This window comes from Pleurodeles waltl, chromosome 6 (genome assembly GCF_031143425.1).
Source record: "Pleurodeles waltl isolate 20211129_DDA chromosome 6, aPleWal1.hap1.20221129, whole genome shotgun sequence".
Taxonomy (NCBI): Eukaryota; Metazoa; Chordata; class Amphibia; order Caudata; family Salamandridae; genus Pleurodeles; species Pleurodeles waltl.
This window is the reverse complement of record NC_090445.1, coordinates 474,439,679-474,457,176: the sequence shown is the minus strand read 5'-3', so window position 1 is coordinate 474,457,176 and position 17,498 is coordinate 474,439,679.

The window sequence follows — 17,498 nt, the reverse complement described above, 5'->3', positions numbered from 1 at the left end:
CAATTTGCTTAAACGTGCACTTGAATTGTGACCACGAAGAGTGGCCACCAATATATACGCAAACTAATAATGATGACCAAAATTTTTATGTTACGTTTAAATGAGCTTATACTAACATTTGCGTTATTAAATCTGTATTGAAAACCTCATAGGCCTTAAGTTAGCATGAGCCGAAGCTTAGCTGCCTGGCTCTCATATTAAATGCATTTTTCTATTTTTCAGTGTGCTGACTCACAAGGGGCCATGACCCTGTTTGTTCTTTTTCTTCAAACTTGGAAGATGAATGTAACCATGTTAGATCCGTTCTCAAGCATATTTTCTATGCCAATGGATTAAATGTTATAAATGAATTGAAACAGTGTAGATTAATGTACAAGGTCATTCAAACCGGTGAAGACAATGGAACTGCTGACCAAAAGATGTGCAAAGAATTACAAGGGAATGAAGTCACACTGGACGTGCCCCCGCTGAAGACGTCTATTATGAAGACCAATCAAAGACTTGTAAACCAATATGGGGTGAGGATTAGGATTACTTAGGGGGTCATTCCGACCCCGGCGGTCATTGACCGCCAGGGCCGGGGTCGGCGGGAGCACCGCCAACAGGCTGGCGGTGCCCCGCAAGGCTTTCTGACCGCGGCGGTTTGGCCGTGGTCAGAACAGGAAAACCGGCGGTGTCCCGCCGGTTTTCCGCTGCCCTATGGAATCCTCCATGGCGGCGCAGCTTGCTGGGCCGCCATGGGGATTCCGACACCCCATACCGCCATCCTGTTCCTGGCGGTTCGCCCGCCAGGAACAGGATGGCGGTATGGGGTGTCGTGGGGCCCCCGTAAGAGGGCCCCACAAAGAATTTCAGTGTCTGCCTAGCAGACACTGAAATTCGCGACGGGTGCAACTGCACCTGTCGCACCTTCCCACTCCGCCGGCTCCATTCGGAGCTGGCTTCCTCGTGGGAAGGGGTTTCCCGCTGGGCTGGCGGGCGGCCTTCTGGCGGTCGCCCGCCAGCCCAGCGGGAAACACAGAATCACTGCAGCGGTCTTAGGACCGTGGAGCGGTGTTCTGTCGGGGGAACTCTGGCGGGCGGCCTCCGCCACCCGCCAGAGTTGGAATCACCCCCTTAATGTTCTTTCTGATAGGTTAAAGATAGTGGGGTATAGCAAATGTCCAATAGAATTTTGGGGGAATGTACTACGAAAAAGGGATGAAAACCCATGTCACAGGGAGGTCATTTAGGTGGGTTATTTTATACAGAAACTCTGTCACTCTGTTTGGTGACTTGAGATTTCATTAAAACCATCCTCGCCCTTAGTTTGTCCACTTACACTTTCCTCTTTATGAGGGAAGTGCCCCCTTTTATGCCCCTTAGCTGAGTTCTGATTGATGGAGATTTGACTGATGTCCTGAAGACGAAGACTGAACCTGTGCGCTGACCTAATCCTTGGAGGGTAATTATGACAATGCATTTGTAATTTGTCTGTTTGCTTTTCCTTTCTAGGTACCAACTGCTTACTTTTGACAGAGACCTTAGCTAAATGTTTTCCAAATTGGTGTCTAAATTGTTTTGCATGAAGCCCAACATGCTAATGCTAATCAGTGGTTAGGACAGGTGTTCACCTAAGCTGACGCAAATAGACAAACGACCGAGATTATGCTTTGTTGATTGACGCAATATTGCTAATCTTGATCTATGTTCACGCCATGTTATGTTCTGATGTTTGTGATTCTCGCTTTAATGAAATCTTATCAAAGTTGCCATACCGTGACTATGCTATTATGTTTCTTGGTGTTGAGATTAACGCATTTGCTCTTAGACTGTAACTAATAGGGACTAAAACTCATGAAATTCTACTAAACTGGTGTGGTTACTCATGGCTGCAAGGTCATGGTAGAGTTTTGAATTGATTAATGACTTTGACTAAAGTGAAATGCATTGTCGTGATAAATATTGATGACATTATTGATGTATTGATTGATGTATTGATCAGCTATCTCGTCCTACGGTGTCTCTCAACTGGGTCAAAAGATTAATTGGCCTAAAACGAGTCCTGATGTGTAATAAAATATCATAAAAGGACGCGTTAGCAGTTCTGGTAGCAGCGCGACGGTTTTGCCTTTTGGGGCCCTAGGACGGAGAATCATTGTTTAAATTGTTTTTCTGAGATAATGCAAATTGGAGGTATGATGTGTTTCTAAATTCACCATGACTTTCCCGGGATCTCGAAGCCTGCCTAAGTGAGTTGGGAATGTTCTCGGCGTCATAGTGTGTGTGGTATAGGGTTTTTGCGCTTGCTCAGCTTATGCCTTTTTGCAGGTGATTGTGAAATTTGTGTGTATTTTAGGCCAGGTAAACGTTGTTTTAGTAGGAGTGGGCGTACTCCGTAGTATGAGAGTAGGGAAGTCGGCATACTTCATATGAGTGTGGCGCTTCTGTGCTCAAAATTATCAACGTGGTTGGTTGTTTATGTACGGGCCCGTCGTGGTCTAAGACTCTGGAGTATATTGTAATGTAATGTTGTAATTTGTGCGGTTTAATAGGTCAATCGGGCGTGGTTGACAAGTCGAGTTTGAGTCAAATTGTATGTGTGAAACCTTCGATTGAGATTTGGCAAGTTCTAAAGTGCACTAGGACGAACCATTGACAAGTCGAGAGTAGGATTTGTGGGTCGAATTCTGCTTGCGTATGCAGAAATTGAGAGGGAGAGAGTAGCGGCCGAGGCTTCAAGTGAAATCTCTGTAAAGTTCTGAAGCGAATGTGTTACCCTTCCTGTAGTAAACCAGCAGATTTGTGTTGTTGTTTAAAGGTGCTCGCAGTAATTTTGCATTAGTTTTGTGTGAATCCAGTGAGGGGCGGACGAGCCGAAAGACTGTCAGCTGCAGTGTGTGAATGTGACGTCAGTGGTGCCGCGCTGAGATAGGTCAGTTGTCGAGAGGGGTCGCGCACGGATTGGCTGCCGTCCGTGAGGGGCAATAGGTTGAGAAAGGTGGGTGAAGAGTGTCCTGGGAATTAAAGTAATTTCCTGATTGAATACAAATAAGAGAAAACTTAAAAATTAATTTTGTCAAGGCTTTTAAGAGTACTCTGAAAGGAGACACATACATTATGGCGAGTGAAGGGGACCCTACACCGCCTGAGGGTACTCCACCTTACATAGTTATGGAGGAAAAAGGTGTTGCGCCTTGTTTATGGATGAAACAGTGGCGCAAATTAACAGAGAAAGAGGGATGTTTAGCGTTCCCAGAACATGGGACTTTCAATACGAAGGTGCTAGAGAATCTAAGGTGGATGTTAAGTATACAAAAACCACCTCCGAGGCCAGCTCAGTATGAGGCTTTAGCGATTTGGGATTTAATGGCCCTTAAACATAGACAAGAAAAATTCCAAAGAAGAATAAAAAGGGCAGAAAAAACCTATGCAGAAGGTAGGTGGGATAATGAGAGCAAAATGTGGAGACGGGGAATAGTTGATGGATTGAAATTGTTCCCAGCAATAAAACAGGGAGAAGAGACGCAGGGAAAGAAGGCTACCTGTAAAACAGACAAAGACTCTAGTAAGCCTAAAGAAACTAAGAGACACTGGGAAGAGGAAGACGATTCAGACGATGAAGAATTCATGGATTGGATATTACATGATCGCCCGCCACCTTTTGCGGCGAGCGACAATGTCCCGAGCACTAGTACGGATCCTGGGAACTGGACGCAGAAGAAGGGAGTTACTGATACAGCACAGACTAGTGATACAGGTTTGATACAGAATGGTGTCAGTGTACCCACTGCGCCAAACATGCAGACACAGTTGCAACCTCCACCGCAGATACAGAGAATCTATCCAGACGTCCCAGTGCTAGAGACTACTACAAATCTGATAGTGCCGCCAGACCCGATATATACAAAATCGAGGTTAGTACAGATTGAGTCAACTCCACAATTGCTGCCTCAGCCGCAGCCACAACTGATACCAGGATGTAACCCAGCAGCAGGTCCTCCGTTAATACCTGCCCCGGCTTCACTGGATCAGACTTTTGGGGTTTCTGCTCCATGAGGTTTGGGACCAGGTCAGACACCAGCTGCAATATAATTGCCAATTACTGTTGGTCCACCGGTGCCATTGTATGCACAAGATAAACCTGGTGTATGTGATCAGGTAGTAATGACCCAATATGCAATAAGAGGAGGCTCCTTTGGAACTCCCCAGTTAATGGCTCCAGGAGAGCAAGCGATTGAGAAACCAAGGTCCTTGTTAAACGTTAGCCCAACTGAAGCACCCTTGGAGGCAATGAGACAGGCAGGGCTAGGAGTGCTAAACCCGCAGATGATAAGTACGAATGCTTCACAATTGCCAATGATGCATGCAGGGAACATTTCACTGCAAGGTTTTACAGTACAACAGTTGAATGAGTGGTTAGAGAAGACCTATGCTTCGCAGAAGACTACACTGACTGCAATAGAACCGGAAAGGATAGGGAGAGATGAGTACCTGAATTTTGTGAGACTGGGGGTGGAAGCTGCTGAACTAGTGGACAGAACAATGGGGGTAAACAGATTAGAATCATACACAGAAGCAGAATTGAGATATCTGTGTCCTAAGATTACTAAAGAGATAGGCAAGGTACATCAGAGATTAGCAAACCTGGCAGACAAGTACAACATTGATGTTGAGAACACTAAACATTTGAAAAGAAGTTACAGGTTAGACTTCGATTCAAAAGACTTTGAGCATATGAGGTCTGCCAGAATGAAAGCGCATCTCAAAGAAATACTGCAGAGTGCGTAAATCTGGGGAGCGTTAGAAAAGTGGTAAGGCAGATGGGCAAAGAAAAGAGATAAGGACAAAGGTTTATGGATGAAACAGTGGTGCAAATTAACAGAGAAAGAGGGATGTTTAGCGTTCCCAGAACATGGGACTTTCAATACGAAGGTGCTAGAGAATCTAAGGTGGATGTTAAGTATACAAAAACCACCTCCGAGGCCAGCTCAGTATGAGGCTTTAGCGATTTGGGATTTAATGGCCCTTAAACATAGACAAGAAAAATTCCAAAGAAGAATAAAAAGGGCAGAAAAAACCTATTCAGAAGGTAGGTGGGATAATGAGAGCAAAATGTGGAGACGGGGAATAGTTGATGGATTGAAATTGTTCCCAGCAATAAAACAGGGAGAAGAGACGCAGGGAAAGAAGGCTACCTGTAAAACAGACAAAGACTCTAGTAAGCCTAAAGAAACTAAGAGACACTGGGAAGAGGAAGACGATTCAGACGATGAAGAATTCATGGATTGGATATTACATGATCGCCCGCCACCTTATGCGGCGAGCGACAATGTCCCGAGCACTAGTACGGATACTGGGAACTGGACGCAGAAGAAGGGAGTTACTGATACAGCACAGACTAGTGATACAGATTTGATACAGAATGGTGTCAGTGTACCCACTGCGCCAAACATGCAGACACAGTTGCAACCTCCACCGCAGATACAGAGAATCTATCCAGACGTCCCAGTGCTAGAGACTACTACAAATCTGATAGTGCCGCCAGACCCGATATATACAAAATCGAGGTTAGTACAGATTGAGTCAACTCCACAATTGCTGCCTCAGCCGCAGCCACAACTGATACCAGGATGTAACCCAGCAGCAGGTCCTCCGTTAATATCTGCCCCGGCTTCACTGGATCAGACTTTTGGGGTTTCTGCTCCATGAGGTTTGGGACCAGGTCAGACACCAGCTGCAATATAATTGCCAATTACTGTTGGTCCACCGGTGCCATTGTATGCACAAGATAAACCTGGTGTATGTGATCAGGTAGTAATGACCCAAGATGCAATAAGAGGAGGCTCCTTAGGAACTCCCCAGTTAATGGCTCCAGGAGAGCAAGCGATTGAGAAATCAAGGTCCTTGTTAAACGTTAGCCCAACTGAAGCACCCTTGGAGGCAATGAGACAGGCAGGGCTAGGAGTGCTAAACCCGCAGATGATAAGTACGAATGCTTCACAATTGCCAATGATGCATGCAGGGAACATTTCACTGCAAGGTTTTACAGTACAACAGTTGAATGAGTGGTTAGAGAAGACCTATGCTTCGCAGAAGACTACACTGACTGCAATAGAACCGGAAAGGATAGGGAGAGATGAGTACCTGAATTTTGTGAGACTAGGGGTGGAAGCTGCTGAACTAGTGGACAGAACAATGGGGGTAAACAGATTAGAATCATACACAGAAGCAGAATTGAGATATCTGTGTCCTAAGATTACTAAAGAGATAGGCAAGGTACATCAGAGATTAGCGAACCTGGCAGACAAGTACAACATTGATGTTGAGAACACTAAACATTTGAAAAGAAGTTACAGGTTAGACTTCGATTCAAAAGACTTTGAGCATATGAGGTCTGCCAGAATGAAAGCGCATCTCAAAGAAATACTGCAGACTGCGTAAATCTGGGGAGCGTAAGAAAAGTGGTAAGGCAGATGTGCAAAGAAAAGAGATAAGGAGAAAGGTGACAGTCCGGGGTCGAGTCAGGCTAAAGCTTCACCCGATACAGAATCGGTAAAAATACTACCAATGAGAGAAACAGCTGGTGGAGTTTTAGTTCATATGCCGTGGTCCAGAGGAAGCATCCTATCTTTTACAAATGATTATCCCAGGTTGAGGGAGAAACCAATCGAGTGGTTTCAACAAACAGATAGGTTTGTGAAGCTTGCAAAGTGTCTCTGGGAAGACTTTAATACCTTGTTTGAGATCATTGTTCCGCCTGATTTGTGGCTCGAGTGCAAGAGAGGGGTAGACTGGCCGACGAAGGAGCCGGCAAGGGATAAGGTGACCGGAGCTCCCTCTGAGGAGGTGATGAAGTACTATCATAAGGTGACTGAGTTTTTGAAGCAGAAAGTGTCGCCGAAGGTGACTGATTGGCAGAAAATCGACTGGACCTCACAGGAGGTTAAGGAATCAATACATGCTTATTATGAGAGGTTGTTGAAGGCATTCAAACATTATAGTGGTACTGAGACCATTGAGCCGAAAGACATGAACCATCTCGTGCTCAGATTTGTTGAAAGGCTGAGACCAGAGGTTAGCCAGATGATTAAGAATCATTTGATCTGTTGGCAAGCAAAGCCGATTGATGAGGTGTTGCAGTATGCGAAATACTGTAGTGATGAGATTGAACTGAAGCAGAAAAAGTTAAAGGAGAAAGTGATGGTGATGCAGATAAGGGCTGCACAGGCAGGAATACAGGGAAATGGAGTTCAACAGATGATACAACAGCAACCGCAAGTGAATGGTGTGTTTCAAGCACAACCAAGAGGTCGAGGTTTTGTGAATTGTGGTCCAGACTTGAATACTGTTGTGGTTCAAAATGATGTAAAAGGGATGAAAAGGATGTCACCATGTCACCCGTGCGGGGCGTGGGGCATTGGAAGCGGGAATGCCCGAATGTGGTGCAGGATGGTGTCGTTCAACAAAGCACTAATGTCGGTACATTGCAAAATGTGAGAGGTCCAAACTTGAGAAATCAAAACCCGAACTTCCAAAATAACATGATTCAGACGCAAGGGTTACAGCCCATGCAGCAAATGCAAATGCTGCGTGTTCAACCAGCGCAAATGCAACAAGTACAACAGCAGGTTCCCATGGTACCTAGACAGCAAATGCCATTTCCAATGGCTCCGATGGGACAGCAACAGGTGATGCTTCCTCAGCAGGTCAGGTGATGAGTCAAAATAATACAGTACAGCAATTCCCATTGCGTGGTGAAGATGGAATGAATGAGGAGTGGTCGGATGACAGCTCAGATAGTGAGGAATGCAGGCTTGCACCATCCCTAGAGGTAGATCAGAGGGGACCCTATGTAGAGGGAAAGGTAATGGGTCACAAGGTTTCATTCTTGGTTGATACCGGAGCTACACGCTCTACAGTCAGAAGTGCAGAGGTTCTGAAATTACCACTTTCGGGGCGTACCATAAGGGTGGTTGGAGTAGCAAACCAGTACCTGACTAATCCGATTACAGATCCAGTGCAAATTGAGATCGGCAACTTCCAGGGACTGCATAAGTTTGTAGTCTGCGATTCGAGTCCGGTATCCCTACTGGGAAGAGACTTACTGTGCAAGACAAAATGTTCGATTACCTGTTCCAGTGATGGAATCGAAGTACAGACAAACAGTGATGATGAAGGGGATGATGGTCAGTTCTCAGAGATAGAGACAGGAACTGCAAATGAAGATTACCCTTTGATTACCTTGTTCCCGATGCTCACAGTGATCAACTTACCTGCCGAGTTACAAGGGACAGTGACCGAGAAAGTGTGGTATTTGACAGGAAAAGAAGTGGGACTGATAAAAGGAGTAGAACCAGTTAAAGTACAAGTGAAGCCAAATGCAGTGTTTCTCCAGGTGCCACAATATCACATGGCACAGGATGCTCTTATTCAAGTGTCACAAATAATTGCAGATTTTGTGAAACAGGGAGTCCTGAAGGAAGTGTTGAGCAGCCCATGTAATTCACCGATAATGGGTCTGAAAAAGCCTTGTGGGAAGGTTCGAATTGTGCAGGACTTAAGAAAAATAAACGAGATTGTGGTCAAATGTTGCCCTATAGTACCCAATCCAGCAGTGATTATGTTTCAGGTCCCGTGTGATGCTGAATGGTTCATCGTTGTAGACCTGTCACAAGCTTTCTTTTCGATACCTCTTCACGAGGACAGTCAGTTTCTATTCAGTTTCTAATTTCTGAACAAGGTGTACAGTTGGTGCAGAATTCCTCAAGGGTTTTCTGAGTCACCGTCCATCTTCAATCAGATATTAAAAAAGTAGTTAGAATCCTTAGTATTGCCTTTTAACTTGACTCTAGTGCAGTAAATTGATGACTTGCTGATTGCATCCAGGACAAGGGATGACTGTAAGTATGACACAATTGCTTTACTGAATCATTTGGGAAAGAATGGACATAAAGTGTCACCCAAGAAGCTGCAGTACTGCCAGAAAGAAGTGAAGTACTTAGGACATTTAATTGAAAGAGGGTCTAGGAGAATATCGAAAGAAAGAATAACAGCCATTTTGCAAATGAACCCCCCAACAATGAAGAGAGATGTCAGGATGTTTTTGGGAATGGTGGGCTACTGCCGCCAGTGGATACCCAACTTCTCGATTATCTCAAAACCATTGATCAAGCTGACAGGCAAAGAGATTAAGAATGAACCATACAACATAGCTTTATCGAAGGAAGAGCTTGAGGCATTCATGGAATTGAGAGAGTGCATGTGCAGGGCACCAGCGTTGGGTATGCCTGATTACACGAAGCCTTGTCTACTGTTTTGTCATGAACGTGATGCTTGTTCTTTGTCTGTCTTGACACAGGTCCATGGAGGTGAAAATCGCCCTGTAGCATATTTTTCAGCTACCTTGGACCCCGTCGCAGCAGCCTTACTGGGTTGTTTGCGCGCAGTTGCAGCAGTTGGTCAGAGCCTCACGCAGTGTGAAGGCATAGTAATGGGATACCCCCTAACAGTAATGGTTCCGCATTCAGTTGAAATTTTGTTGACTCGAACCAAAACTCAGCACATGACAAATGCTCGCCTTACCAAATATGAGACAATTATACTGGGGTCACCTAATGTTTTGCTGAAACGATGTACTGTGTTGAACCCAGCAACTCTACTTTCTGCTGAGAATACTGAAGTTAATAATGAAGAGGAAGTTGAGCATGATTGTCTTGAGGTAACAGAACTGTGTACCAAGCCACGACCTGATATTCAAGATACCCAGTTAAAAGAAAATGACTGCATTATGTTTGTTGATGGATCCTGTTTAAGAGACTCAGTTGGAATGTTGAGAGACGGGTACGCAGTATGTACCATAGCTGGTATCATTGAAGCTTCCTGGCTCGAGAAAGTGTATTCCGCACAAGTGGCAGAGCTAATAGCCCTTACTAAGGCATGCCACGCAGCTGAAAATCTAAGAGTCACTATATATACTGACAGCAGATACGGATTTGGAATTGTACATGATGTGAACAAATTAAGGATTTGTTACATGCGATTCAGTTACCTCTTGAAATTGCCGTGGTGAAATGCAATGCTCATGTTAAGTCACAAGACTTTGTGTCCATTGGAAACGGTTATGCAGATCAAGTCGCAAGGTTTTGCGCATTGAACTGTATATTGTTTAAGGATCAGTGGGAATTGATGCCACAAACTGAAAATGACACATGCTTAAACCTTGCATTAAGGGTGGTTGATACCCTAGATGAGTTAAAAAGACTGCAGCGTCGTGCTAGCAAAGAGGAAAAATGCTCCTGGCAAAGAATGCAATGTGTACAGAGGGCTGACGACTTGTGGGTCTCAGAGGAGAGGAAATTGGTTTTGCCAAATAGTCTTCTGTCACAATTTGCTAGGCTCTATCATGGACAGGCTCATCTTGGAAGAGATGCAATGATCAGGTCATTCAAAATTGATTGGTTCAATCCAAAGTTCAGACATGCCGCAGAGGTCACCTGTCACAGGTGCATCATCTGTCAACAGATGAATGCCGGAAAAGGGACTGTGGTAACTTTGAGCCACATTGGGAGAGCTGGTGGTTCATTTATCAAGATGCAAATGGATTTCATTGAAATGCCTGTTTGCGGAGGATTGAAGTACGTGTTGGTGATTGTGTGTGTTTTCAGTCACTGGATTGAAGCTTACTCCACACGTAGAAATGACAGTCTCACATTTGCAAAGCTGCTGCTTAGGGAATTAATACCCAGGTTCGGGTTTCCGGTCTCTATAGAATCAGATAGGGGCAGACACTTTGACAGTGAGGTAATTAAACTCTTGTGTGCCACATTAGACATTGAACAGAAGCTGCACTGTAGCTACCGCCCTGAAGCATCAGGATTAGTAGAGCAAATTAATGGTACCTTGAAATCAAGAATGGCGAAAATGTGCGCAGCTACCAACATGAAATGGCCAGATGCATTACCCTTAGTGCTGATGTCAATGAGGAACACACCTGATAAGAAGACAGGACTATCACCCCATGAGATCCTCATGGGCAGAGCTATGAGGTTACCCGCAGTACCTGTAAATGCTCTAGTGAATATCACAGATGATATGGTGTTGGACTACTGCAAAGGCTTGGCTGATGTGATTCGCTCTTTCTCTCAGCAGGTAGAAGCTAACACATTGCCACCGATCAGTGATCCAGGTCACACCCTACAAGCTGGTGACTGGGTGGTTGTCAAGAAGCACGTGAGAAAGTTGTGTTTGGAGCCGCGTTGGAAGGGGCCATATCAAGTAATTTTGAAAGCAACCACTGCTGTGAAATGTGCAGGAAATGTGAAATTGGATTCATGCCAGTCACACAAAGAAGGTAACATGTCCAACTGATGAGGAACTTGAAGTTTCCGGCACAACAGTTCCAGAGAGGGAAGTCTCAGGGCCAAAAAACAGCCAAGAGGGAACTGAGACTGCAAGAGAGCCCACTGAGAACAGCCTAGTCCCTCAAACAGTGAATGAGTTCGAGAGAGGTGACAGTGTGCCTATCTCAGTAGAGGCAGCAGGAGAACTAAATCAAGGAGAGGCTCTCCCAGAAATAGACGGATACGGGTTAGAACTTGAACCTGTTACAGATCCAGAAGAAGAAGAAGAAGAAGGGGAAATAATAGAAAGAGACCGAAGTACTCCAGCATCCCCTGAGCCAGTTGCAGGTCCATCAAGAGAAAACACCATATTACAGGAGGAGGGTGCTGTTCAGCGTCCTGAAAAGAAAATCCGGAAGAAGATGCCTAAGGGAGATACCTGCCAGAGAAACAGGCTGCAAAAGCAAGAAGCGTACCAGGTGAAACAATAACAGAAGAAACTGATACATCTCGAGTAGAAGATCTGAGTGAAGGAGAATTGCAAGGTGAACGCAGACTGAAAAGAAAGAGAACCGCAAATAGAAGGTACGCAGGTCCTGAGTGGGCATATGCAACAACATGTGAATGGCAACAGGAATTCTTAACGTTCTGTTTTGATCGAGAAGTACCAGGCCAATACTACGGTACCTGAAGTAACTCAAAGGGAAAAGACTGTTAAAATCGAAAACTGAAAAACTAAAGAAAAGACACTTATAAATTACCGGATGAGACACTGATAATCTGATTTGACTTGAGAAACCTGATTATGACAAGCTACTAACCTGATTTGACAAAAAGGGGTCCTGGAGTGAGTGAAACGCTGTAAATATACGCAGAGAGAAAGAGACTTTTGCATCAAAGAAAAGAAGAAAAAAAAGAAAAGAGAAAAAAAAAAAAAGCTTTATATCGTCCTCAAGTTGATTGTTGGGTTACTATCTGATTCATTACAGACATGGCTCAAAATAGAGGTAGTAACAAAAAGGGTAAAGTGTGTGGTTGGCTGAGTCTTATAATAGGCATTGTGTGTGCAATAATAATTGTGGGAGTGATTGTGGGAATGCCGTGGTTGGATGAGAAAGTGACTAACAATGCTTCAAAACCTGAGACTACAACATTAACACAGTGGGAAAAGTTTGAACAGGATGCAAAGTATTTGCATGAGGCAACTAATTCAAAAGGGGAACTTTCTACTAATGTCTTCTATCGTTTGCTGAATGAGTTTGTCGAGACCATGGTTGCGAAAAACGGTTAGGTGTGTACAAAGATTCCTTCTTCAGTACAAGAAGGGGTCACTTATCATAGCTTACCGTTAACTTATGGGATAAGTTGCAGCTTGCTATAAACAAGATTCTATGATCAAGAGCATGTGCAATACTTTTATTCAAATTTGGATGTTGTGTTTTCCATTGTGCCTGTGATTGAGTTTTTAAATAAGCTAGCTAAATAGCATACTATAAAATTAGTGAGAGATTTCTTTGAACCGACGCTTATATTTGGACAGCTTATGCACACCACAACAACCTGACCTTCTTATTGACACCTGTAGAGAAAAGCTTTTTAGATCACACTGATGATAGACGCAAAGCATTGAAGGAAAGATTAGAAAAGGGGCTAGAAAAACGCACATATGCAAACGATTATGCTTACACTGCAATAAAGACGCAAGGCAAACTAGCTATAGATGCACTGCATGTAGGGAGGCTTTGTATATATAGGCCAAAATCTGAGCATGACACTTTATTTGTGGGAACGAGTGAATGCAGACATGTGTTTTTGTTTCAGAGTAAATGGACTTTCATGTCAAATGGACAGGATCCAGCGATCCCTGGGATCTATTACATCTGTGGACTTAATGCCTATTACCGTCTCCCTAAGGGATGGTATGGGACATGTTATTTGGGGATAGTTTTCCCAAAGATTTACCAGATTGATGACTTAAAGCAAATACCTAAAACGTCTGAATTACAACATGCTAGACAAAAACGAGAGACAGCGGCTGCTGTCATTGGAGATATATTTGGAGCCATAATTCCTTCAGAGGGAATGTCTTGAACTCCATAAAGATTCAAAGGTTGTCTACTATTGTGGACAACATGTTGACAAATTTTACAGGGGCTATACTCCTAATGGATACTGAACTTGCTGCAGAAAGAGCTATGACTCTTCAAAATCGGCTTGCTTTAGACATTCTTTCAGCAAAGAGTGGCGGAGTCTGCAAGATGCTCAACAAGCGTCATTGTTGCTCATTTATACCGGACAATAGTAAAAAGATTAGAGATATGCTTACTAACTTAACTAAGGATAGCGCAGATTTGAAGGACTTGAAGGAACCTGGAGTGTGGGAGAAATTTGGAAAAGGAATTGCCAGAGTAGGGAGCTGGTTTAGCAATATTTGGAATGGGGTACTTGCAAAAATATTAGGGGGTCTATTAATAGTTCTTGCCTGTCTTTTAGGATTATGGGGAGCATGCAAAATTAAAGATAACATTAAAAGAAATTGGACAAAGAGAAGTAAAAGGAATGAGGAAAATGAAAGGGAGAAAATGTTCAATGAAATTTGGGAGAGTTCACACAAGGGACAAGATGTTGAAATGCGCATCATGCGTAAGGTGAAGAATTGAAGTGAAAATTCAAAGGGAAAGGTTTGTGTGATGACGAACGTCATCAGAGGAGGGACTGAGAGAGCGTAGCTTATATAATCTATATTAACATGAAATGTTTATGAATTAAAGCGTGATACTGCCGCATAGAAACTATAATAATAGCAATTTGCTTAAACATGCACTTCAATTGTGACCACGAAGAGTGGCCACCAATGTATACGCAAACTAATAATGATGACCAAAATGTTTCTGTTACGTTTAAATGAGCTTATACTAACATTTGCATTATTAAATCTGTACTGAAAAACCTCATAGGCCTTAAGTTAGCATGAGCCGAAGCTTAGCTGCCTGGCTCTCATATTAAATGCATTTTTCTATTTTTCAGTGTGCTGACTCACAAGGGGCCATGACCCTGTTTGTTCTTTTTCTTCAAACTTGGAAGATGAACGTAACCATGTTAGATCCGTTCTCAAGCATATTTTGTATGCCCATGGATTAAATGTTATAAATGAATTGAAACAGTGTAGATTAATGTAATGTACAAGGTCATTCAACCCGGTGAAGACAATGGAACTGCTGACCAAAAGATGTGCAAAGAATTACAAGGGAATGAAGTCACAACAGACGTGCCACCTCTGAAGACGTCAATTATGAAGACCAATCAAAGACTTGTAAACCAATATGGGGTGAAGATTAGGATTACTTAATGTACTTTCTGATAGGTTAAAGATAGTGGGGTATAGCAAATGTCCAATAGATTTTTGGGGGAATGTACTACGAAAAAGGGATAAAAACGCATGTCACAGGGAGGTCATTTAGGTGGGTTAGGGAATGCTATTGATTTTATCCAGAAACTCTGTCACTCTCTTTGGTGACTTGAGATTTTATTAAAACCATGCTTGCCCTTAGTTTGTCCATTTACACTTTCCTCTTTACGAGGGAAGTGCCCCCTTTTTTGCCCTTTAGCTGAGTTCTGATTGATGGCGATTTGACTGATGTCCTGAAGACGAAGACTGAACCTGTGCGCTGACCTAATCCTTGGAGGGTAATTATGACAATGCATTTGTAATTTGTCTGTTTGCTTTTCCTTTCTAGGTACCAACTGCTTACTTTTGACAGAGACCTTAGCTAAATGTTTTCCAAATTGGTGTCTAAATTGTTTTGCATGAAGCCCAACATGCTAATGCTAATTAGTGCTTAGGACAGGTGTTCACCTAAACTGACGCAAATAGACAAACGACTGAGACTATGCTTTGTTGAATTGACGCAATATTGACACTCTGCCAATCTTGATCTATGTTCACGCGTAGTTATGTTCTGATGTTTGTGATTCTCGCTTTAATGAAATCTTATCAAATTTGCCATATCGTGACTATGCTATTATGTTTCTTGGAATTGAGATTAACGCATTTGCTCTTAGACTGTAACTAATAGGGAATAAAACTCATAAAATTCTACTAAACTGGTGTGGTTATTCATGGCTGCAAGGTCATGGAAGAGTTTTGAATTGATTAATGACTTTGACTAAAGTGAAATGCATTGACGTGATAAATATTGATGACATTATTGATGTATTGATTGATGTATTGATTAGCTATCTCGTCCTACGGTGTCTCTAAACTGGGTCAAAAGATTCAATGGCCTAAAACGAGTCCTGATGTGTAATAAAGTATCATAAAAGGACACGTTACCAGTAGCACACATTGAATATCATGAATTTAACTCAAGGAATGAATTGCGCGTCTTGCCGATTCGTAGGCCACCATGTGAATGCCAAGAAATGGTAGCGCACACTGAATATCATGAATTTAGCAGAGGAAATGAATCGCGCGTCTTGCCGATTCGAATACCACCATGTGAATGCCATGAAATGGTAACGCACAATGAATATTGTTAGAAATGGGGTCTTTGGTTGGCAGTCAGGTTACCCACTGTCCAAGCAAGGACCCTCACTCTAGTCAGGGTAAGTCACACACAATCCAAACTATCCTGTGCCCACCCTCTGGTAGCTTGGCACTGAGCGGTCAGGCTTAACTTAGAAGGCAATGTGTAAAGTATTTGTGCAATAAATCATACAATAACACAATATAGCACCACAAAAATACTCCACACAGTGTTTAGAAAAATGTATAATATTTATCTGGATATTTGCAGGTCAAAACGATAAAAAGATGCAATTTGAAATTGTAAAGAAATCAATGGAAGTGATATAAAGTGTCTTAAGTCTTTGAAAAGTAAACAAAGTGTCTTTCAAGCACAAAGTACCTGGTTTGGAGTGAAAAATCTCCACAGAGGGCCGCAGAGGAGGAGATGCGTGGAAAATGGTGTGTGCGTCGGTTTCGCCCCTTCACACATGGACTTGCATTGTTATTTTTCATGCGGGGAAGACGTTGCATTGATTTCTGGCATGCGGATAGCCTCCTCTGTGGGTCGCAGAGTTTTATAGACGCCCTGGGGTCTGTGGTGGAATCCTGGGCTTGTTGTCCGGCTGCGCGTCATTCCGGTGGGCTGTGCGTGGAATTTTCCCCCTCACGGCAGGCGTCGTGTAAATTTCCTCTCTGGAAGTCGGACGGCGTTATCCAGGCGGGCCGTGCGTCGAATTTCTGGTCGCACCGCAGGCCTCGCGTCGATCTTTTCCTCACGGGGTCGAGCGGCGTCTTTCCGGTTCGGCGTCCTGTGAATTTTTCACCACGGAGCAAGCTGTGCGTCGAATTTTTCAGCGCACAAGGAGTCTAGTTGAAAAAGAGAAGTCTTTTTGGTCCTGAGACCTCAGGGAACAGGAGGCAAGCTCTATCCAAGCCCTTGGAGAGCACCTCTGCAGCAGGGCAAGAGTTCAGCAAGGCAGCAGGGCAACAGCAAGGCAGCAGTCCTCTGTAGAAATCAGTCAGGTGAGTCCTTTAGGCAGCCAGGCAGTTCTTCTTGGCAGGATGCAGGTTCTGGTTCAGGTTTCTTCTCCAGCAAGTGTCTGAGGTGGTAGGGCAGAGGCCCTGTTTTATACATAAATGTGCCTTTGAAGTGGGGGAGACTTCAAAGAGTGGCTTAGAAGTGCACCAGGTCCCCTTTCAGTTCAATCCTGTCTGCCAGGGTCCCAGTAGGGGATTTGGCAGTCCTTTGTGTCAGAGCAGGCCCTCCACCCGCCCAGCCCAGAAAGACCCATTCAAAATGCAGATGTATGCAAGTGAGACTGAGTACCCTGTGTTTGGGGTGTGTCTGAGTGAATGCACAAGGAGCTGTCAACTAAACCCAGCCAGACGTGAATTGTAAGGCACAGAAAGATTTAAGTGCAAAGAAATGCTCACTTTCTAAAAGTGGCATTTCTAGAATAGTAATATTAAATCCAACTTCACCAGTCAGCAGGATTTTCTATTACCATTCTGGCCATACTAAATATGACCTTCCTACTCCTTTCAGATCAGCAGCTACCACCTCAATAATGTATGAGGGCAGCCACAAAGTTAGCCTATGAAGGGAGCAGGCCTCACAGTAGTGTAAAAACGAATTTAGGAGTTTTACACTACCAGGACATGTAAACTAC